Source organism: Rutidosis leptorrhynchoides, chromosome 7 (genome assembly GCF_046630445.1).
Source record: "Rutidosis leptorrhynchoides isolate AG116_Rl617_1_P2 chromosome 7, CSIRO_AGI_Rlap_v1, whole genome shotgun sequence".
NCBI classification, from domain to species: domain Eukaryota; kingdom Viridiplantae; phylum Streptophyta; class Magnoliopsida; order Asterales; family Asteraceae; genus Rutidosis; species Rutidosis leptorrhynchoides.
In genome coordinates, this window is record NC_092339.1 from 68,627,412 (window position 1) to 68,653,037 (window position 25,626).

The 25,626-nt window shown below is 34.4% G+C and overlaps 1 pseudogene; it reads left to right on the forward strand.

The window, feature by feature from the left end:
• Positions 1-16,996: 16,996 nt before the first annotated feature.
• LOC139858363 (1-aminocyclopropane-1-carboxylate oxidase 5-like) lies at positions 16,997-18,329 on the forward strand (annotated as a pseudogene).
• Positions 18,330-25,626: the final 7,297 nt, after the last annotated feature.

Consider the following 25,626-nt stretch of genomic DNA (forward strand, 5'->3'; position numbering starts at 1 on the left):
TAAAAACTATATGATGACATATATATGGATATATATATATAGTTAACATGATACTATGATAAGAAAACATATCATAAAGTATATTAACAATGAACTACATATGTAAAAACAAGACTACTAACTTAATGATTTTTAAACGGGACATATATGTAACGATTATCGTTGTAAAGACATTTAATGTATATATATCATATTAAGAGATATTCATACATGATAATATCATGATAATATAATAATTTAAAATCTCATTTGATATTATAAACATTGGGTTAACAACATTTAACAAGATCGTTAACCTAAAGGTTTCAAAACAACACTTACATGTAACGACTAACGATGACTTAACGACTCAGTTAAAATGTATATACATGTAGTGTTTTAATATGTATTTATACACTTTTGAAAGACTTCAATACACTTATCAAAATACTTCTACTTAACAAAAATGCTTACAATTACATCCTCGTTCAGTTTCATCAACAATTCTACTCGTATGCACCCGTATTCGTACTCGTACAATACACAGCTTTTAGATGTATGTACTATTTGTATATACACTCCAATGATCAGCTCTTAGCAGCCCATGTGAGTCACCTAACACATGTGGGAACCATCATTTGGCAACTAGCATGAAATATCTCATAAAATTACAAAAATATGAGTAATCATTCATGACTTATTTACATGAAAACAAAATTACATATCCTTTATATCTAATCCATACACCAACGACCAAAAACACCTACAAACACTTTCATTCTTCAATTTTCTTCATCTAAGTGATCTCTCTCAAGATTCTATCTTCAAGTTCTAAGTGTTCTTCATAAATTCCAAAAGTTCTAGTTTCATAAAATCAAGAATACTTTCAAGTTTGCTAGCTCACTTCCAATCTTGTAAGGTGATCATCCAATCTCAAGAAATCTTTGTTTCTTACAGTAGGTTATCATTCTAATACAAGGTAATAATATATTCAAACTTTGGTTCAACTTCTATAACTATAACAATCTTATTTCAAGTGATGATCTTACTTGAACTTGTTTTCGTGTCATGATTCTGCTTCAAGAACTTCGAGCCATCCAAGGATCCATTGAAGCTAGATCCATTTTTCTCTTTTCCAGTAGGTTTATCCAAGGAACTTAAGGTAGTAATGATGTTCATAACATCATTCGATTCATACATATAAAGCTATCTTATTCGAAGGTTTAAACTTGTAATCACTAGAACATAGTTTAGTTAATTCTAAACTTGTTCGCAAACAAAAGTTAATCCTTCTAACTTGACTTTTAAAATCAACTAAACACATGTTCTATATCTATATGATATGCTAACTTAATGATTTAAAACCTGGAAACACGAAAAACACCGTAAAACCGGATTTACGCCGTCGTAGTAACACCGCGGGCTGTTTTGGGTTAGTTAATTAAAAACTATGATAAACTTTGATTTAAAAGTTGTTATTCTGAGAAAATGATTTTTATTATGAACATGAAACTATATCCAAAAATTATGGTTAAACTCAAAGTGGAAGTATGTTTTCTAAAATGGTCATCTAGACGTCGTTCTTTCGACTGAAATGACTACCTTTACAAAAACGACTTGTAACTTATTTTTCCGACTATAAACCTATACTTTTTCTGTTTAGATTCATAAAATAGAGTTCAATATGAAACCATAGCAATTTGATTCACTCAAAACGGATTTAAAATGAAGAAGTTATGGGTAAAACAAGATTGGATAATTTTTCTCATTTTAGCTACGTGAAAATTGGTAACAAATCTATTCCAACCATAACTTAATCAACTTGTATTGTATATTATGTAATCTTGAGATACCATAGACACGTATACAATGTTTCGACCTATCATGTCGACACATCTATATATATTTCGGAACAACCATAGACACTCTATATGTGAATGTTGGAGTTAGCTATACAGGGTTGAGGTTGATTCCAAAATATATATAGTTTGAGTTGTGATCAATACTGAGATACGTATACACTGGGTCGTGGATTGATTCAAGATAATATTTATCGATTTATTTCTGTACATCTAACTGTGGACAACTAGTTATAGGTTACTAACGAGGACAGCTGACTTAATAAACTTAAAACATCAAAATATATTAAAAGTGTTGTAAATATATTTTGAACATACTTTAATATATATGTATATATTGTTATAGGTTCGTGAATCAACAGTGGCCAAGTCTTACTTCCCGACGAAGTAAAAATCTGTGAAAGTGAGTTATAGTCCCACTTTTTAAATCTAATATTTTTGGGATGAGAATACATGCAGGTTTTATAAATGATTTACAAAATAGACACAAGTACGTGAAACTACATTCTATGGTTGAATTATCGAAATCGAATATGCCCCTTTTTATTAAGTCTGGTAATCTAAGAATTAGGGAACAGACACCCTAATTGACGCGAATCCTAAAGATAGATCTATTGGGCCTAACAAACCCCATCCAAAGTACCGGATGCTTTAGTACTTCGAAATTTATATCATATCCGAAGGGTGTCCCGGAATGATGGGGATATTCTTATATATGCATCTTGTTATTGTCGGTTACCAGGTGTTCACCATATGAATGATTTTTATCTCTATGTATGGGATGTGTATTGAAATATGAAATCTTGTGGTCTATTGTTACGATTTGATATATATAGGATAAACCTATAACTCACCAACTTTTTTGTTGACGTTTAAAGCATGTTTATTCTCAGGTGAATATTAAGAGCTTCCGCTGTTGCATACTAAAATAAGGACAAGATTTGGAGTCCATGTTTGTATGATATTGTGTAAAAACTGCATTCAAGAAACTGATTTCGATGTAACATATTTGTATTGTAAACCATTATGTAATGGTCGTGTGTAAACAGGATATTTTAGATTATCATTATTTGATAATCTACGTAAAGCTTTTTAAACCTTTATTTATGAAATAAAGGTTATGGTTTGTTTTAAAAATGAATGCAGTCTTTGAAAAACGTCTCATATAGAGGTCAAAACCTCGCAACGAAATCAATTAATATGGAACGTTTTTAATCAATAAGAACGGGACATTTCAGTTGGTATCCGAGCGTTGGTCTTAGAGAACCAGAAAATTTGCATTAGTGTGTCTTATCGAGTTTGTTAGGATGCATTAGTGAGTCTGGACTTCGACCGTGTTTTCTTTAAAAATGATTGCTTAACATTTTTGTTGGAAACTATATATTTTTAACATATGAATATTATGTGATATATTAATCTCTTAACGTGTTTGATATTATGTGATAGATGTCTACCTCTAGAACAAGTCCCATTGACTCACCTAATAATAATGAAGAGTCAAATGTAAATTGGAATGATTTGTGGACTGATTCACAAGTTCCCGAAGAGGAACCGGAAGAAGAGTCGGAACCGGAAGAAGAATCGGAACCGGAAGAAGAATCGGAACCGGATGAAGAAATAGAACCGGTGGGGGAAATAATAAAACGGTTAAGTAAAAGAAAATCCTCAACCAACCGACCAAAGTTAATTATGGTCAATGGTGTTTCCGCCAAGGAAGCAAAATATTGGGAGGATTACCAATTCTCCGATGAATCGGATTCCGACGAGAATTCCGATGATGTTATAGAAATTACCCCAACTGAATTTAAAAAGGCAAAAGAAAATAATAAGGGAAAGGGCATAAAAATAGAGAAATCTAATTCCAACCCCGATGAACTTTATATGTATCGTCAACCCCCGAAGTCCTTAAGTTGTAACAATGACCCGGGAACCTCTAAACCACCAGGTTTTTCTAAACCAATGTGGACAACGACGGCTCGTATTAGGGGAACATCATATATCCCTAGAAACTTGGCAAAACAAACCAAAACCGAAGAAGAAGAAACGAGCGAGTCGGAATAAGATAGTTGTATTCGTGTGGTGTAATATATGTAATATAGTGTTCTTATGCTTTATGATATATGTAAAAATTGCTTGTATTAATAAGTATTTTTTTTATGAATCTAACTCTTGTCTATTTTACAGTTTAAAAACACAAAATGGATAGACAACCCAATATTTTAAGAGACCTACCCGGAGACATGATTGATGAAATCTTGTCTAGAGTCGGCCAGAATTCTTCGGCACAACTATTTAAGGCGAGATCAGTTTGTAAGACATTCGAAGAACGTTCCAAGAATGTCTTGGTTTATAAGAGACTTTCGTTTGAAAGATGGGGGATATCACATTGGGAAACCCATAAGTTACGATGTGTTTACTTTGACGCATATATTGCGGGGAACCCAAATGCTATTTTACGCAACGGGTTAAGAAATTATTTTGACTCAATATATCCGAATATTGGACTTCGTGATTTAGAAAAAGCGGCTAACATGCAACATAAAGAAGCATGTTATGCTTACGGATTAGTAATGTTCGCTTCTCACCAAAGTGAGAACAAGAACATCGGGCTACAACTATTAAACAAAACGTTTCCACAAGTGACGGAGTCGGTAATTGGGGTAAGAAATGAGGTTTTTAGATTATTACGGGACTGTTGGACATTACGTAACCCTCGTCCCTTTTATGACGTTACAACACGCTGTCTTATCAACGGCCATAACGGTTATGTTGCACAAGACCAAGGATGGGAAGTAGTCCTAGTAAAACCAGAATGCATGACTTGTTTCTGGACGTATGAATTACGTGTCTTTATTGCCTTTGCTGAACGACTTGTGTATTAGCTAGAATTATCTTCACAACTATCTTGTATCAAAGTTATTGTGTGCTATATTTCATGCTTTATGTAAAATAAGCGGTATTGTAAGTTTGTAAAATATTGTATAAAAGTTTGAACGCGAAATATTATTATAATCAGTTTTTCATATAGAATTGTAGTAGTTGAATTGTATATTAGCTACTAAGTATGAACTTAACGGGTAGGTACTACCCGAATTTAAACTTATAAAACGCTAATATGAAGAAAAAGCTTTTATAAATGAGTTCATATTATGCTACGAAATACTATTAACTACTCTTAATATTCTGTATGATTAACTTGTTCCATTTGACTATTTTGAAGGAAATGGCACCGACTACTCGACACACCGTGAATATGAATGAAGAGGAATTCCGTACTTTTCTAGCTTCAAACATAGCCGCAGTACAGGCTGCGCTACATACCAACAATAACCTTGGATCTAGCAGTACAGGAAATCGTGTAGGATGCACCTACAAAGAATTCACTGCCTGCAAACCTTTGGAATTTGATGGAACCGAAGGACCGATCGGATTGAAAGGGTGGACTGAGAAGGTCGAATCGGTGTTTGCCATAAGTAAGTGTACTGAAGAGGACAAAGTGAAGTACGCTACGCATACCTTCACAGGTTCTGCGTTAACATGGTGGAATACCTATCTAGAGCAAGTGGGACAAGACGATGCGTACGCACTACCGTGGTCAGCATTCAAGCACTTGATGAACGAGAAGTACCGTCCCAGAACCGAGGTCAATAAGCTCAAGACAGAACTTAGAGGGTTACGAACCCAAGGATTTGATATTACCACGTACGAAAGACGATTCACAGAATTGTGCCTATTGTGTCCGGGAGCATTCGAAGATGAGGAAGAGAAGATCGACGCGTTTGTGAAAGGATTACCGGAAAGAATCCAAGAAGATATAAGTTCACACGAGCCCGCCTCCATACAACAGGCATGTAGAATGGCTCATAAACTAGTGAACCAGATTGAAGAAAGAATTAAAGAACAGACTGCTGAAGAGGCCAATGTGAAGCAAGTCAAAAGAAAGTGGGAGGAAAACGGTGATAAGAATCCCCAATACAACAACAACAGCAATTACAACAATAATCGCAACAATTATCCCAACAATCGCAACATCAATCGCAACTACAACAAACGGCCCAACAACAACAACAACAACAACAACAGCAACTACAACAATCATTACAACAACAATAATAACCGCAACAACAACAACAATCAGAAGCAGCTATGCCAAAGGTGTGAAAAGAATCACTCGGGGTTCTGCACCAAATTTTGCAACAAGTGTAAAAGAAATGGTCATAGCGCGGCGAAGTGTGAGGTCTACGGACCAGGGGTTAATAGAACGAAAGGAACAAATGGTGTCGGAACGAGTAACGGTGGAGCAAGTAGTGTCGGAGCAAGTTATGCCAATGTAGTTTGTTATAAATGTGGAAAACCAGGCCACATTATTAGAAATTGCCCGAACCAGGAGAACACGAATGGACAAGGCCGTGGAAGAGTTTTCAATATTAATGCGGTAGAGGCACAGGAAGACCCGGAGCTTATTACGGGTACGTTTCTTATTGACAATAAATCTGCTTACGTTTTATTTGATTCGGGTGCGGATAGAAGCTATATGAGTAGAGATTTTTGTGCTAAATTAAGTTGTCCATTGACGCCTTTGGATAGTAAATTTTTACTCGAATTAGCAAATGGTAAATTAATTTCAGCAGATAATATATGTCGGAATCGAGAAATTAAACTGGTTAGCGAAACATTTAAGATTGATTTGATACCAGTAGAGTTAGGGAGTTTTGATGTGATAATCGGTATGGACTGGTTGAAAGAAGTGAAAGCGGAGATCGTTTGTTACAAAAATGCAATTCGCATTATACGAGAAAAAGGAAAACCCTTAATGGTGTACGGAGAAAAGGGCAACACGAAGCTACATCTTATTAGTAATTTGAAGGCACAAAAACTAATAAGAAAAGGTTGCTATGCTGTTCTAGCACACGTTGAGAAAGTACAAACTGAAGAAAAGAGCATCAATGATATTCCCATTGCAAAAGAATTTCCCGATGTATTTCCGAAAGAATTACCGGGATTACCCCCACATCGATCCGTTGAATTTCAAATAGATCTTGTACCAGGAGCTGCACCAATAGCTCGTGCTCCTTACAGACTCGCACCCAGCGAGATGAAAGAACTGCAAAGCCAATTACAAGAACTTTTAGAGCGTGGTTTCATTCGACCAAGCACATCATCGTGGGGAGCTCCTGTTTTGTTTGTCAAGAAGAAAGATAGTACATTCAGGTTGTGTATCGACTACCGAGAGTTGAACAAACTTACCATCAAGAACCGCTACCCACTACCGAGAATCGACGACTTATTTGATCAACTACAAGGCTCGTCTGTTTATTCAAAGATTGACTTACGTTCCGGGTATCATCAAATGCGGGTGAAAGAAGATGATATTCCAAAGACTGCTTTCAGAACACGTTATGGTCATTACGAGTTTATGGTCATGCCGTTTGGTTTAACTAATGCACCAGCTGTGTTCATGGACCTTATGAACCGAGTGTGTGGACCATACCTTGACAAGTTTGTCATTGTTTTCATTGATGACATACTTATTTACTCAAAGAATGACCAAGAACACGGTGAACATTTGAGAAAGGTGTTAGAAGTATTGAGAAAGGAAGAATTGTACGCTAAGTTTTCAAAGTGTGCATTTTGGTTGGAAGAAGTTCAATTCCTCGGTCACATAGTGAACAAAGAAGGTATTAAGGTGGATCCGGCAAAGATAGAAACTGTTGAAAAGTGGGAAACCCCGAAAACTCCGAAACACATACGCCAGTTTTTAGGACTAGCTGGTTACTACAGAAGGTTCATCCAAGACTTTTCCAGAATAGCAAAACCCTTGACTGCATTAACGCATAAAGGGAAGAAATTTGAATGGAATGATGAACAAGAGAAAGCGTTTCAGTTATTGAAGAAAAAGCTAACTACGACACCTATATTGTCATTGCCTGAAGGGAATGATGATTTTGTGATTTATTGTGATGCATCAAAGCAAGGTCTCGGTTGTGTATTAATGCAACGAACGAAGGTGATTGCTTATGCGTCTAGACAATTGAAGATTCACGAACAAAATTATACGACGCATGATTTGGAATTAGGCGCGGTTGTTTTTGCATTAAAGACTTGGAGGCACTACTTATATGGGGTCAAAAGTATTATATATACCGACCACAAAAGTCTTCAACACATATTTAATCAGAAACAACTGAATATGAGGCAGCGTAGGTGGATTGAATTATTGAATGATTACGACTTTGAGATTCGTTACCACCCGGGGAAGGCAAATGTGGTAGCCGATGCCTTGAGCAGGAAGGACAGAGAACCCATTCGAGTAAAATCTATGAATATAATGATTCATAATAACATTACTACTCAAATAAAGGAGGCGCAACAAGGAGTTTTAAAAGAGGGAAATTTAAAGGATGAAATACCCAAAGGATCGGAGAAGCATCTTAATATTCGGGAAGACGGAACCCGGTATAGGGCTGAAAGGATTTGGGTACCAAAATTTGGAGATATGAGAGAAATGGTACTTAGAGAAGCTCATAAAACCAGATACTCAATACATCCTGGAACGGGGAAGATGTACAAGGATCTCAAGAAACATTTTTGGTGGCCGGGTATGAAAGCCGATGTTGCTAAATACGTAGGAGAATGTTTGACGTGTTCTAAGGTCAAAGCTGAGCATCAGAAACCATCAGGTCTACTTCAACAACCCGAAATCCCGGAATGGAAATGGGAAAACATTACCATGGATTTCATCACTAAATTGCCAAGGACTGCAAGTGGTTTTGATACTATTTGGGTAATAGTTGATCGTCTCACCAAATCAGCACACTTCCTACCAATAAGAGAAGATGACAAGATGGAGAAGTTAGCACGACTGTATTTGAAGGAAGTCGTCTCCAGACATGGAATACCAATCTCTATTATCTCTGATAGGGATGGCAGATTTATTTCAAGATTCTGGCAGACATTACAGCAAGCATTAGGAACTCGTCTAGACATGAGTACTGCCTATCATCCACAAACTGATGGGCAGAGCGAAAGGACGATACAAACGCTTGAAGACATGCTACGAGCATGTGTTATTGATTTCGGAAACAGTTGGGATCGACATCTACCGTTAGCAGAATTTTCCTACAACAACAGCTACCATACAAGCATTGAGATGGCGCCGTTTGAAGCACTTTATGGTAGAAAGTGCAGGTCTCCGATTTGTTGGAGTGAAGTGGGGGATAGACAGATTACGGGTCCGGAGATTATACAAGAAACTACCGAGAAGATCATCCAAATTCAACAACGGTTGAAAACCGCCCAAAGTCGACAAAAGAGCTACGCTGACATTAAAAGAAAAGATATAGAATTTGAAATTGGAGAGATGGTCATGCTTAAAGTTGCACCTTGGAAAGGCGTTGTTCGATTTGGTAAACGGGGGAAATTAAATCCAAGGTATATTGGACCATTCAAGATTATTGATCGTGTCGGACCAGTAGCTTACCGACTAGAGTTACCTCAACAACTCGCGGCTGTACATAACACTTTCCACGTCTCGAATTTAAAGAAATGTTTTGCTAAAGAAGATCTCACTATTCCGTTAGATGAAATCCAAATCAACGAAAAACTTCAATTCATCGAAGAACCCGTCGAAATAATGGATCGTGAGGTTAAAAGACTTAAGCAAAACAAGATACCAATTGTTAAGGTTCGATGGAATGCTCGTAGAGGACCCGAGTTCACCTGGGAGCGTGAAGATCAGATGAAGAAGAAATACCCTCATCTATTTCCAGAAGATTCGTCAACACCTTCAACAGCTTAAAATTTCGGGACTAAATTTATTTAACGGGTAGGAACTGTAGTGACCCGAACTTTTACATGTTTATATATATTAATTGAGATTGATATTTACATGATTAAATGTTTCCAACATGTTAAGCAATCAAACTTGTTAAGACTTGATTAATTGAAATATGTTTCATATAGACAATTGACCACCCAAGTTGATCGGTGATTCACGAACGTTAAAACTTGTAAAAACTATATGATGACATATATATGGATATATATATATAGTTAACATGATACTATGATAAGAAAACATATCATAAAGTATATTAACAATGAACTACATATGTAAAAACAAGACTACTAACTTAATGATTTTTAAACGGGACATATATGTAACGATTATCATTGTAAAGACATTTAATGTATATATATCATATTAAGAGACATTCATACATGATAATATCATGATAATATAATAATTTAAAATCTCATTTGATATTATAAACATTGGGTTAACAACATTTAACAAGATCGTTAACCTAAAGGTTTCAAAACAACACTTACATGTAACGACTAACGATGACTTAACGACTCAGTTAAAATGTATATACATGTAGTGTTTTAATATGTATTTATACACTTTTGAAAGACTTCAATACACTTATCAAAATACTTCTACTTAACAAAAATGCTTACAATTACATCCTCGTTCAGTTTCATCAACAATTCTACTCGTATGCACCCGTATTCGTACTCGTACAATACACAGCTTTTAGATGTATGTACTATTTGTATATACACTCCAATGATCAGCTCTTAGCAGCCCATGTGAGTCACCTAACACATGTGGGAACCATCATTTGGCAACTAGCATGAAATATCTCATAAAATTACAAAAATATGAGTAATCATTCATGACTTATTTACATGAAAACAAAATTACATATCCTTTATATCTAATCCATACACCAACGACCAAAAACACCTACAAACACTTTCATTCTTCAATTTTCTTCATCTAAGTGATCTCTCTCAAGATTCTATCTTCAAGTTCTAAGTGTTCTTCATAAATTCCAAAAGTTCTAGTTTCATAAAATCAAGAATACTTTCAAGTTTGCTAGCTCACTTCCAATCTTGTAAGGTGATCATCCAATCTCAAGAAATCTTTGTTTCTTACAGTAGGTTATCATTCTAATACAAGGTAATAATCATATTCAAACTTTGGTTCAACTTCTATAACTATAACAATCTTATTTCAAGTGATGATCTTACTTGAACTTGTTTTCGTGTCATGATTCTGCTTCAAGAACTTCGAGCCATCCAAGGATCCATTGAAGCTAGATCCATTTTTCTCTTTTCCAGTAGGTTTATCCAAGGAACTTAAGGTAGTAATGATGTTCATAACATCATTCGATTCATACATATAAAGCTATCTTATTCGAAGGTTTAAACTTGTAATCACTAGAACATAGTTTAGTTAATTCTAAACTTGTTCGCAAACAAAAGTTAATCCTTCTAACTTGACTTTTAAAATCAACTAAACACATGTTCTATATCTATATGATATGCTAACTTAATGATTTAAAACCTGGAAACACGAAAAACACCGTAAAACCGGATTTACGCCGTCGTAGTAACACCGCGGGCTGTTTTGGGTTAGTTAATTAAAAACTATGATAAACTTTGATTTAAAAGTTGTTATTCTGAGAAAATGATTTTTATTATGAACATGAAACTATATCCAAAAATTATGGTTAAACTCAAAGTGGAAGTATGTTTTCTAAAATGGTCATCTAGACGTCGTTCTTTCGACTGAAATGACTACCTTTACAAAAACGACTTGTAACTTATTTTTCCAACTATAAACCTATACTTTTTCTGTTTAGATTCATAAAATAGAGTTCAATATGAAACCATAGCAATTTGATTCACTCAAAACGGATTTAAAATGAAGAAGTTATGGGTAAAACAAGATTGGATAATTTTTCTCATTTTAGCTACGTGAAAATTGGTAACAAATCTATTCCAACCATAACTTAATCAACTTGTATTGTATATTATGTAATCTTGAGATACCATAGACACGTATACAATGTTTCGACCTATCATGTCGACACATCTATATATATTTCGGAACAACCATAGACACTCTATATGTGAATGTTGGAGTTAGCTATACAGGGTTGAGGTTGATTCCAAAATATATATAGTTTGAGTTGTGATCAATACTGAGATACGTATACACTGGGTCGTGGATTGATTCAAGATAATATTTATCGATTTATTTCTGTACATCTAACTGTGGACAACTAGTTATAGGTTACTAACGAGGACAGCTGACTTAATAAACTTAAAACATCAAAATATATTAAAAGTGTTGTAAATATATTTTGAACATACTTTAATATATATGTATATATTGTTATAGGTTCGTGAATCAACAGTGGCCAAGTCTTACTTCCCGACGAAGTAAAAATCTGTGAAAGTGAGTTATAGTCCCACTTTTTAAATCTAATATTTTTGGGATGAGAATACATGCAGGTTTTATAAATGATTTACAAAATAGACACAAGTACGTGAAACTACATTCTATGGTTGAATTATCGAAATCGAATATGCCCCTTTTTATTAAGTCTGGTAATCTAAGAATTAGGGAACAGACACCCTAATTGACGCGAATCCTAAAGATAGATCTATTGGGCCTAACAAACCCCATCCAAAGTACCGGATGCTTTAGTACTTCGAAATTTATATCATATCCGAAGGGTGTCCCGGAATGATGGGGATATTCTTATATATGCATCTTGTTATTGTCGGTTACCAGGTGTTCACCATATGAATGATTTTTATCTCTATGTATGGGATGTGTATTGAAATATGAAATCTTGTGGTCTATTGTTACGATTTGATATATATAGGATAAACCTATAACTCACCAACTTTTTTGTTGACGTTTAAAGCATGTTTATTCTCAGGTGAATATTAAGAGCTTCCGCTGTTGCATACTAAAATAAGGACAAGATTTGGAGTCCATGTTTGTATGATATTGTGTAAAAACTGCATTCAAGAAACTGATTTCGATGTAACATATTTGTATTGTAAACCATTATGTAATGGTCGTGTGTAAACAGGATATTTTAGATTATCATTATTTGATAATCTACGTAAAGCTTTTTAAACCTTTATTTATGAAATAAAGGTTATGGTTTGTTTTAAAAATGAATGCAGTCTTTGAAAAACGTCTCATATAGAGGTCAAAACCTCGCAACGAAATCAATTAATATGGAACGTTTTTAATCAATAAGAACGGGACATTTCACTATGGTCTTCTCGGGGGGTGCAACAGGGTGATCCCCTTGGTCCGCTGCTTTTTGCTTTGGTCTTACAACCCTTGGTTTCTAAAATCAGAGATAATTTTGAGGTTTGTCTTCAGGCGTGGTATTTGGATGATGGCACTATTATTGGGGACACTTTGGTGGTGGGGAAGGTTTTGCATTTGATTATGGAGGATGGGCCTCGTTTTGGGCTACATCTCAACGTTGAAAAAACAGAAATTTTCTGGCCTACGGAGGACCCTCGCAGCAGGCAAGTAGGTGTCTTTCCTCCTAATATTGCTCGGCCTTTAAATGGTGTTAAGTTGCTGGGGGCCCCCGCAAGTTCCGATCCTGGTTTTAGTAGTGAACTGGTGATGCAAAGGGTGACTAAGTCCATTGCGCTTATGGATAAGGTTGCTAAGCTTGATGATCCTCAGTGTGAGTTGTTGTTGCTTAGGGCATGTACGGGAGTTTCTAAACTCTACTTTACCTTGCGTACTTGTCCTCCTAGTATATTAGAGGCGGCTCAACGCGCTTTCGATGGAGCCCTTCGATCTTCCTTGGAGCGTATTGTTACTGCTTCAGGGCCTGGGTTTGGTGATTGGCAGTGGCGGCTTGCCACCTTGCCATTTGCTTTTGGAGGGCTTGGTGTTTATTCGGCGGGAGATGTTAGTCATTATGCTTTTCTGGCTTCTCGGTTACAGACTGCTGGGTTGCAGACCAAGCTCCTACGTCATGCGGGTATTGTTGGTCTTGGTCATGCTTTTGAAGATGCATTGGGTCTGTTTAATAATACGGTTGGGTTTGATATTTTAGGTAATCCGAGTGAGGTCGCTGCCCCAATACTCATGAAAAAATTGGCAGATGTTTATTTCACAAAGGTTACCGCTTCTGCAGAATCCACTTTTTCGTTATCTCCCCGACAATCGGCCTTATGGAAATCACAGCAGGGTGTTCACACCTCTGCTTGGCTAAGGGCAGTCCCTATTTTGAGGTTGGGTCAGACGATGAACGCAAAGACTTACCGATGTGTGTTGTGCTACCGGTTAGGTGTTCCATTGTTCTCTATCTCGACGGCATGCTCTGCCTGTTCAAGGGTTTTTACTGGGGATATTTTCGGGGATCACGCGGTGTCTTGTGCTGGTATGGTGGGTATTAAGCATCGACAAAATATTGTTCGGGATTCCCTTGTTGATGTTTGTTATCGATCTGGGATTTCTGCGAGAAAGGAGGTTGACATTGGGTTGTCTGGAGGGAACGACAGGGCCCTCAGACCTGCAGATGTGTTACTTTATTCCTGGGATTGTGGTCGCGATGTCTGTGTTGACTTGACAGGGTCTTCTCCTTTGACACAGTCTGGGCTTTCTGACTTTGTCCCTGGACGTGCTGTGGTTGAGGCGGCTCGTCGGAAGCGGGTCAAGTACGAATCTTGCTGTCAGGCGATTGGTTATGGTTTCATTCCTTTCTCATTTTCTTCCCTTGGGGAATTAGAGAAGGAGGCTGTTTCTTTGCTTAAGCGGGTTCAGAAGAGTTCGATGGCGCAAGATATTGGTGCCGGTGCTGCTGCTCATATTTTTACTAGGATAGGTTTTGCTATTGCTAGAGGTGTGGGGGCCCAGATTGTCTCTAGGCTTCCCACTAATTTTTTGTAAGTTTTAAAACTTTTAAGTTTATTATTATTATTATAATAATAATAATAATAATAATAATAATAATAATAATAATAATAATAATAATAATAATAATAATAATATAAAATATAATATAATAAGGGTTAATGTGACAATGTAATTCCCAACTTAGAATAATTCTTTAACTTGAGTTTTTTTTTTTTTCACTTTCTACTTTTATAATATTAACTAGTCCGGGTCCGGCCCGCGCGATGCGACGGGAGCTTTCGGCCTGCGTATTCATATTTAACGTAGCTTTATGTATTTACATAAGGGAAAACGCTCCATGTATTAAGCGCCGTTGTTGGTGTTGTCGTCTTTACTGTTTTTAAAAAATCTGTCCGGTTCGAACGTAGTTAGTTTCTTTTTGTTGATAAAATTATTTCGAGTCTGACGGTGCTGGCGAAAAAATATAACTCGCGGCGAGCAGGAAAATACGGGCTGTCATTGTTTTTAGCCTTTTTTTAAAAAGTTTCCGTTTCAAACGTACTTTTTATCGTTTTGTTCATAAAATTATTTCGAGTATGACGCTCATGTCGAAAAAAATTTAACTCGTGGCGAGCGGAAAGATACGGGCTGTCGTTTTGTTTAGCGTTTTTTGAGAAGTGTCCGTTTCGCGTATAGTTAGTCCCGTTGGGTTTGTAAGATTTTTTCGAGTTGAACGGTGGTCTCGAAAAAATTTAACTCGCACCAAGCGAGAAGATAGGGCCCGTTATAAATTTGGGTGGAATAATTTTCTTTTATTCTAATAAAATTATATGTTTATACTTTTTACCCTTGAGAAAGTGTGAACCTGAGGGACCGTTGTGTAAATATAGCCGGAGTTGAGGGACCGGTTGTAATGTGAGCGCTAACTCAAAACTACAGTCGGTTTTAACTAAAACTACAAATGTTCCCATGGCAAGTAGTAGGTAAGGGTTAATTAATACTCGGTCATCGGTTCATTATCTTTGTTTAGAAAGCATCTTATGAGATTATTAAATCGGAAGCAACAAAAACACAAAAATAAAACATCTTATGAGATTATTAAATCGGTAGCAACAAAAACACAAAAATATAAATCATAGATGTAAAAGTTAAAATGTAAAACGTAAAAGTAAAAGTTTGTAAAATGTAATCTGGTACCAAACAAGTATAGTACTTACTTTTATCGTACTAATACTAGAACCATATCGGTACCAATTAAATCGGTACGGTATTCAGTACTCACCTTAGGGTAAAAAGGAATAGAGGTATCAATTGGTAACGGTATGATACCACGCTCACTCCTAAATCATATCAATATCAAATCAAATTAAAGTATATTTGATAATCTAATGAGATTGTAAGTGTTAGAGATTCAGCGATTAAATCGTATAAATAAATAGACGTATTGTGTAAACAAAATTTTATTATTTTTTCGGAATAACAAACTTTTTATTAATAGGAAACATCTAGCAAGCAGCTAGACTGCTAGAGGGCTAACAAACCACGGGACTATATGTTATTTTATTACGAGTATTATGCTAAATGCTAATATAGAACTTCGTCTTTTATAAAAGACTTACAATTGTAATCATCTTTGAAATTAATGATAACTGTAACACATATATTATATTTTAACACTTTTACAAAATATATACTCCTTAATTACCTTAAAGTTGACCCTTTAAGGTCTGCGGGATTATTTTCTATTGTTAAGCACATTCATCTGTCTGAAAATATGGTGTCAGTTTAATTATAGTAATTATATACTTATTTAATTGCAACGAATAAAGTACAAGTGTACAACTATTATCTTGTTTGACATATAGTTTATTAACATTATCTTTTTCCCTCAAAATATGTTGCGTATCTGTTCATCAATATCCACACCACTCAACCATGTTATGTTTTAAAACAAATCAAAGTCAAATGGGTTGCAACATGCATTGATTAATACTCAAACATTTTAAGGTCGTTAACTTACTTTAATTACAACTAAACAGATTAATTTACTAAATAACCATAAGTAACCAAATGCTGCATCCTTGGCTGTAAATCATCAAACATAACACTAAGGGTAGAAATGTAATTTAGCCTATTAAATATTGTATTTAAATTTATAATCAGTCAGCACCTCCACAAAGTATTGACTTATATTTACACTCAACAGAATTCCCTTTTATAATTATAATTATATATATATATATATATATATATATATATATATATATATATATATATATATATATATATATATATATATATATATATATATATATCAAAGAGTTGACAATTTTTATTTTTCATAATGTGATGAGAGGAACATAGGATATAAATAGTCCATAACACGTACAATCCACCTTTCATTACCAAAGCATTTCACCATTGTCAAACAAATACAACATTAATACTAACCTTGTTTGATTAAGATACAACTCGAATAATGCCAATCCCAGTGATTGATTTCTCGAAACTTGACGATGAAGGTCGAGCTAAGACAATGTCCGAGATAGCAAATGGTTGTGAAGAATGGGGATTCTTTCTGGTATATATAGATCTAGTATCATATCATCATTTATAAAACAATATTAATATGTCGTTATCTAAACAAATAAGATTTTTCCTGATCTACGCCTAACCAATTTATTTCGTTTCTAACTCTTTATCTGCCGCCTAAAATATGGTGCTAGCTAGTGAGATTTAACCCAAGAGTTCTTCAGGACCCCAACAGCTATCATTAATACGTCGTTATGTCGATTTATATATTATAAATATAAATAAAGTAGCTTAAATGAAAATTTTATGTAAGTGTTCATTGCATTGTGTTTTTTTGTGACAGTTGGTGAATCATGGAATCCCATTGGATTTACTTGAAAGGATGAAAAGGGTAAGCTCTGAATGCTTCAAGTTAGAGAGAGAAAAACAATTTTTCAAGAACTCAACCTCCATTAAACAGTTAAAGGAGTTTGCGGACAAGAACAACGTCGAGAAACTAGAAAACATCGATTGGGAGGATGTGTTTATACTCTCGGACGATAACGATTGGCCACAAAACACCCCAGGATTCAAGTAAGCATTACTAAAATACTAATCACATGTTAAAGGCTCTTTAATGAATTGACTGATTAAATTTTTGAAATTTTGCATCTAACGTGCGATTGAAATGAACTATTAGGGAAACGATGACGGAATATCGAGCAGAATTGAAGAAACTGGCAGAGAAGTTAATGGAAGTAATGGATGAAAATTTGGGCATACCAAAAGGGTACATTAAGAAAGCTTTAAACGGTGGAGAATGCGAAAAAGCATTTTTTGGGACGAAAGTTAGCCATTATCCGCCATGTCCACATCCAGATAAGGTGAACGGTTTACGGGCGCACACTGATGCTTGAGGGATCATCCTTCTTTTTCAAGATGACGAAGTTGAAGGTCTCGAGATTCTTAAAGATGGTAAATGGATCGACATTCAACCGATTCCTAATTCAATTGTGATCAACACTGGTGATCAAATAGAAGTTTTAAGCAATGGGAGATATAAGAGTGTTTGGCATGGGGTTAATGCTAAGCCGAATAGGACTAGGAGATCGATAGCTTCCTTTTATAATCCATCATATAATACGATTATTGAACCTGCATCTCAACTAGTGGAAAAAGAAAACAATGTGGTTAGCCAATATGGCTACCCAAAGTTTGTGTTCGGTGACTATATGGCCATATACACCGAACAGAAGTTTCAACCAAAAGAACCGAGGTTTCAAGCTGTGAGATCTGTCTAGTACTATACTAAACCAAAATGAAGTAGCATGCATGCAGAGTGATAAGGTGACGATCTGTACACTATCAATTTTTAGTACTGGCGAGGTTTCAAGCTATGAGATCTGTCTAGCACAGTGTAATATCATAAAGCTTATTTGACTGTGTATTAATAAAAATTAGTGGCGTACAGATCACTACTTATAGTCTTATTTTCATTTATTTTTAGTGGGATTATATCTTATTATTGTTTGTATGCATTTTTTTTTTTCATTCTAGATTTGAATCTAATTGCTGTTTCTATTATGTATTCTGTAAATATTGCTATTCAAAGCTCAATTTATATAATTTATTCTTTATATGTTTTTGAACTTGGACAAGACTCGGTTAAATATTTGCATTCTGTTTAATACTACTGCTAGTGTTGGCATATCTAAATACATTGACAGATGTTTGCAACAAATTGAGCTGTGAAAAACATGGACAACCAATAAATCCCTTTGAATATGCGATGTAATGTGATTAAGTACATGAACATGTTTATCGTGGTCCGAATTATGTATTGTAATATGCCTACAGAATCATTAATAAAATAAGTCAACGCAATATATTGTCCTCTAGATACTTTAGTACTTAATTCTAGTGAAGTGAATCTGCCCACTTCGGCACTTCTAGTATGATTTAGAGATGTAATGTAGTTATTGTACTTTCAAATTTTGTTTTGTTGACAACTTATTGTACTTACACAATTTGATAGTTGAACAGAGTATTTGGAGAACTAACAAAAGTCAAACCTTGTTCACTTTGTTTACAGACCCTATTATTTTTAATTTTCTAATTGTAATGAATAATGAACTAAATACCTCAGCCTATTATGAAGCTGAAATTATATATTATCATAAATAAATTTTTGTAAAACACTTGCACTTTAATCGACTTAAATTATTTTTAAAGTTATTTCAAGTACTATTATATTTATAAAGTTTACTTCCTTTGAGCTATTAATTTTTTTTTTTCAAACAACGTTTTAACTTGAGATTATGGAACAAGCCAGGCCGGTCCTGAGCTGATGGCCCGGACGAGATGAAAAAAATTACCCTTTGTAAACAAATGAGTTAAATTTTTAACAAACAAGTTAAATTTTTAACGGTTTGTATCCTATCTACATAATTTCAGCCAAGCATTCACTTAAAAAAGAATTTTAGTGACAAATTATAATAACCATCATGAGCAATATAGCATATTAGCATTGCTCTCATCAACAGAGAGTCAAAGACAACACTAACACGACACCTTACATATTAGATAACTCCATTGTTATATTCACAATATACAGATAGTACAAATCACAAAACATAAGAAGTATTCGAGCAAAATTTTTTTGGGGTGAAAATGGTGATAATCGCAAGATTCATTGGATCAAATGGGAGTGAGTTTTCGACTCTTTTGATAACGTTGGTTTGGGGATCGGTAACCTTAGGTCATTCAACCATGCTTTGTTATTTAAATGGATATGGAGGTTCGTAAATAACAAAAATTCTTGTTGGGTTAGTGTCATTCGGCCAATATACGGTGAAAGTGGGGGTATCAATGGGATCTCCATGAGAGGTGCTAGCGCTTGGACAAATATTGTTACTCTCTATTTGAAAGACATACGTGCAGGTTTATTGCCGGCAAACGCATTGAAAACAAAGGTTGGAGATGGTTGCTCGACGCGTTTTTGGAAAGATAATTGGCTCGGAAGTGGTAGACTTTGTGAAAAATATAATCGTCTTTTCCATAATGATAGGAACGAAGATTGCTTGTTGGTGGATCGTATTTTAGATGGTGATTGGTTTTGGGAATGGAGGCGACCGGTAGAGAACTCGAGAAACGAGTTGGCCTTTACACGTTTGATAGAAGACATTGGATCTTTGGCATTGAATTCTAATGTGGATAGTCCCTGCTGGTCAATTTTAATAGATGGGGTCTTCACGGTTAATACGACTCGTGAACATATTGACTCTTGCTTTCTAGCGCATGCAAATATTCCTACCTTTTGGTCCCGGGTATTGCCTAGGAAGATAAACATTTTCATGTGGCGAGTGTCATATAATATACTTCCTACTCGTATTAATCTCTCAAGCAGGGGTCTCGAATTTGAAAGAATTGGGTGTGTTCTATGTGATCATTTCGTGGAGTCTCTTGACCATGTACTTTTCGAATGCCGCCTTGCTTTGGATCTGTGGCGGAAAGTCAGTTTATGGTTACAAGTCCAATTCCCGCAAGTTAACAATTGGAAAGATTGGTATGCATGGTTAAAAGGTTGGCGTATCGATGTAGACTCGAAGATGAAGACTTACACCGTGGTGACTTGCTTATTGTGGCATATATGGAAGACCCGTAACTCGACTTTATATAGGCCACAAGATGTCAAGAAAGGAACCGTTTTTTACTCGATTCGCAATTATTCTTTTAGTTGGATAAGAAATAGAGGTAAATCCAATGTTTCATGGAACGATTGGCTTGTAAAGTGTTGGACGATGTCCAATATTTGACTCACATTTAAGGCATGGCAAAATAATTGTAGACTTTTGGTGTATGAAACTAAAATGTGAAGTGTAGAAAAAGTGGATGGCATGCTATGTTGAATATTTAGTTTTCACATACAAAGTCAAGTCGTAGTTGCTGGTTGCTTTCACATGGTTAGGTATGAGTGGCTTATCATTGTGCTAGTGATAATGCTAAAAACGAACATATATTTCATAGCATTATTCCTCAAGAAAGACAAGCTTTTAGTTGCAATTGTTCTATTTACAAGTGATATTCGTTTAAATAATAAAAGGTGAAGACAAAAGACAGATTCGACGAATTGAAGACGCAAACGACCAAAAAGCTCAAAAGTACAAAAGACAATAAAAAAGGTTCCAATTATTGATAAGAAACGTCTCGAAATTACAAGAGTACAAGATTCAAAACGCAAAGTACAAGATATTAAATTGTACGCAAGGACGTTCGAAAATCCGGAACCGGGACCAGAGTCAACTCTTAACGCTCGACGCAACGGACTAAAAATTACAAGTTAACTATGTATATAAATATAATATAATATATAATTAATTATATTAATTATATATATATATTATATTTATAAATAAAAACCGTCGGCAGAGAAAGACTCCAAAGGGGTGAGCTGTAAAAACAAACTCCGCGACTCGCGGAGTTTGAAGGCCAAAATGGCCGCGAGTCGCGGAGACCCCAGTTTTGAAACTCCCTATAAAGCCAACCGAAATCTGATCATTTTCATCATCTTTTTCTTCTTCTCCTCATTCATACGATATATTTATATTTATAATTTATATTTTAATTTTAATTTTAATTTTAATTATAATTCTAATAATAAGGGTATGTTAGCGAATGTTGTAAGGGTGTAAGTCGAAATTCTGTCCGTGTAACGCTACGCTATTTTTAATCATTGTAAGTTATGTTCAACCTTTTTATATTAATGTCTCGTAGCTAAGTTATTATTATGCTTATTTAAAACGAAGTAATCATGATGTTGGGCTAATTACTAAAATTGGGTAATTGGGCTTTGTACCATAATTGGGGTTTGGACAAAAGAACGACACTTGTGGAAATTAGACTATGGGCTATTAATGGGCTTTATATTTGTTTAACTAAATGATAGTTTGTTAATGTTAATATAAAGATTTACAATTGGGCGTCCCTATAAATTACCATATACACTCAATCGGACACGATGGGCGGGGTATTTATATGTACGAATAATCGTTCATTTAACCGGACACGGAAATGGATTAATAGTTAATAAACTTGTTGAAACAGGGGTGAATTACATTCAAGGGTAATTGGTGTAATTGTTAACAAAGTAGTAAAACCTTGGTTTACACGTAGTCGATAACCTGGTGTATTCATTAAACAAAGTATTAAAACCTTGTTACAATTCGAATCCCCAATTAGTTGGAATATTTAACTTCGGGTATAAGAATAATTTGATGAGGACACTCGCACTTTATATTTATGACTGATGGACTGTTATGGACAAAAACCAGACGGACATATTAAATAATCCAGGACAAAGGACAATTAACCCATGGGCATAAAACTAAAATCAACACGTCAAACATCATGATTACTGAAGTTTAAATAAGCATAATTCTTTTATTTCATATTTAATTTCCTTTATTTTATATTTAATTGCACTTCTAATTATCGCATTTTTATTGTTATTGTATTTAATTGCACTTTTAATTATCGTACTTTTTAATTATCGCAAGTTTATTTTATCGCACTTTTATTATTCGCAATTTCATTATCGTTATTTACTTTACGCTTAAAATTAAGTCTTGTATTTATTTATTATTTTACATTTGGTTTTAACTGCGACTAAAGTTTTAAAATCGACAAACCGGTCATTAAACGGTAAAAACTCCCTTTATAATAATAATATTACTTATATATATGTTTGTATTTTTATATAGCGTTGAGCTTTGTTTAAAAAAGATTCCCTGTGGAACGAACCGGACTTACAAAAAACTACACTACTGTACGATTAGGTACACTGCCTATAAGTGTTGTAGCAAGGTTTAAGTATATCCATTCTATAAATAAATAAATATCTTGTGTAAAATTGTATCGTATTTAATAGTATTTCCTAGTAAAAATATAAACTATTTCGTACCCCCACGCTACGACATCAAGTATTTTTGGCGCCGCTGCCGGGGAACTCTCTTAAAAGCCGGAAGCGCAACGCTAATATAAAAAAAAAAAAAAAGATTTTTTTTACTTTTATTAAAATTCGTTTTTGTAAAAAAAAAAAAACGTTTTAAATATTCGAAAATATAAAAAGAAAAACAAAAATATAAATATTTTTAGGAGTTTGATAAATATTTAAGTTTTATAAAGTTTCTTTGTTTTTATAAAAATATAAGTTTTATTTAAGTATTTTGTTTTTATTTAAAAACATATAAATATAAAAAAAATATATATATATAAATCTAGTTTTAAGATTTTTATTTATAAAATTATAAAGTGATTCTATTTTTATTTAAGTTTTAAATATAAAGTTTTATTAATACACATATTTAAAAACAGAAAATAAAATAAATAAATAAATAAAGAAAAACGCGTTGAAATTAAACCTGTCAGTTGAAATTCTGAACCCCGCGACTCGCGGGGTTTGATGCATTAAATACCGCAACTCGCGGAGGTATTCTGACAAGCGACAGAAGCCCTAATCAGGCATTAATTACGGAGTTATTATTATTATTATTTATTAATTAAAACCCTAATTATGTTTTTAGTTTTTAATTAGTTTTTAGTTTTTATTATTATTTTGTATATTTTGTTTAAATAAGTTTAATTAAATTGTGAAATTAATAGTTTAATAAAATAAATAATATAAAAATAATATTTTTATAAAAATTGTACTTTTTACAACTTTTTGTATATTTTTATATTTTGTCCCTTTTCAATCGTTTTAACGTAATATTTGTATTTTTCGCTCATATTTAATTTTAAACTTAGTTTTTGCTATAGTTATTTTTACTCCTAGATTTTTAGGCTTTGCCGTAGAATTCCTTAAGTGCTTTTTCTTTAGACTAAGATTTAGGTACTTTAGAATTTTGCGACGCCTTTTTAAGTTTTAGTTTCTTTTTAAGTTATTTCCATTTGGGATTTTGTTTTTCCTGTAAGCTTTAATATTTTTAGACACCTTTTACTATGTATCAATTATCATTCCAATTAGTAATTTCAATTTGCGATTATAATTTTAAGTTAGTTGTAGTAATAAGGTTAGGTTAGTCAAGTATTTTTAAGTTTTATAAGTTTCTTTTATTTTTTTTTCGTCACCTTTTATTTTTCAACCATTTTTCTTTTTCGACCTTTTTCGACGAACTCTTTTTCTTTCTTATTTCTCGCTATTCTAGTTTTTAGGACATAGATTTTTATTCTACTATAAATATAAATTTCTTAAAATTACGAAAATTTATTTTAAGTGGTTAAATTGATAGACATCAAAATTTTCTGGTTCGTAGTAATAGTTGGATTTGTACGTGGACCGGGTTATTGGAGCCAAACAGTCCTCAATTATATTGAGACCAAACGAATCCTGCCCCTCTGCTGCATCTTTTGGCTATTCGAAACGTGGGCAAAATCAGAAAAGTCTATTGGTTGGATAACTTATTATAATTTTTCTTTCCTTTTAAAAAAAAACTAATAGGATATTCAGTGAATGCACCGAGCAAGACGTTCATCACCTTTTGTACGTTCACCACCTGTAACTAGATCAAGACATTTAGCAAATATAATCGCCGTTGATTTTTCTTTAGAATCGTCATCCAGTCGACCAAGTACTTCAGTTCAAATTTCCGATAATCCATTTTTTGAACCCGAGCTCACAATTGAGAATCCGGAAAATATTCAGGAACGGTTCGTAGATCCTAAACCATTAAACTTTCCTCCGGAACCACCAATCATTCAAACAGAGATTGTTGAGGAACGAACCATTAAATCAGAATCCTCTAGTGATTCCGATTCAACAAATTCAATTATGGAGAATCTGGAACCTTTAAGTATGGAAGACCGAATGAGAGCTAAACGCACTGGCCAAGGTCACGCAATTACTCATCCAGACATTAATGCGCCAGATTATAAAATCAAAGGACAAATTCTACACATGGTGACTAATCAATGCCAATTTAGTGGTGCGCCGAAGGAAGATCCAAATGAACATCTACGTACCTTTAATAGGATCTGCACACTATTTAAAATCCGAGAAGTGGAGGATGAACAGATATATCTCATGTTATTTCCCTGGACTTTAAAGGGAGAAGCCAAAGATTGGTTGGAATCGTTACCTGAAGGGGCGATCGATACATGGGACGTTTTAGTTGACAAATTTCTTAAACAATTCTTTCCTGCATCTAAAGCCGTAAGACTTCAAGCAGAAATTGTTACGTTTACACAGAAGCCAAATGAAACTCTATATGAGGCATGGACAAGATATGGAAAGTTGTTAAGAGGATGTCCGCAACATGGTTTAGACACCTGTCAAATAGTACAAATATTCTACCAAGGATGCGACATCACTACAAGGAAAGACATAGATATAGCAGCTGGTGGTTCTATTATGAAGAAAACCGAAACTGATGCTTACAAAATTATTGATAATACTGCTTCCCACTCACATGAGTGGCACCAAGAAAAAGACATCGTTAGATCATCTAAAGCAGCTAGAGCCGATTCTAGCCATGACTTAGATTCCATTTTCGCAAAGATAGATGCTGTGGAGAGACGAATGGAAAAGATGACTAAAGATAT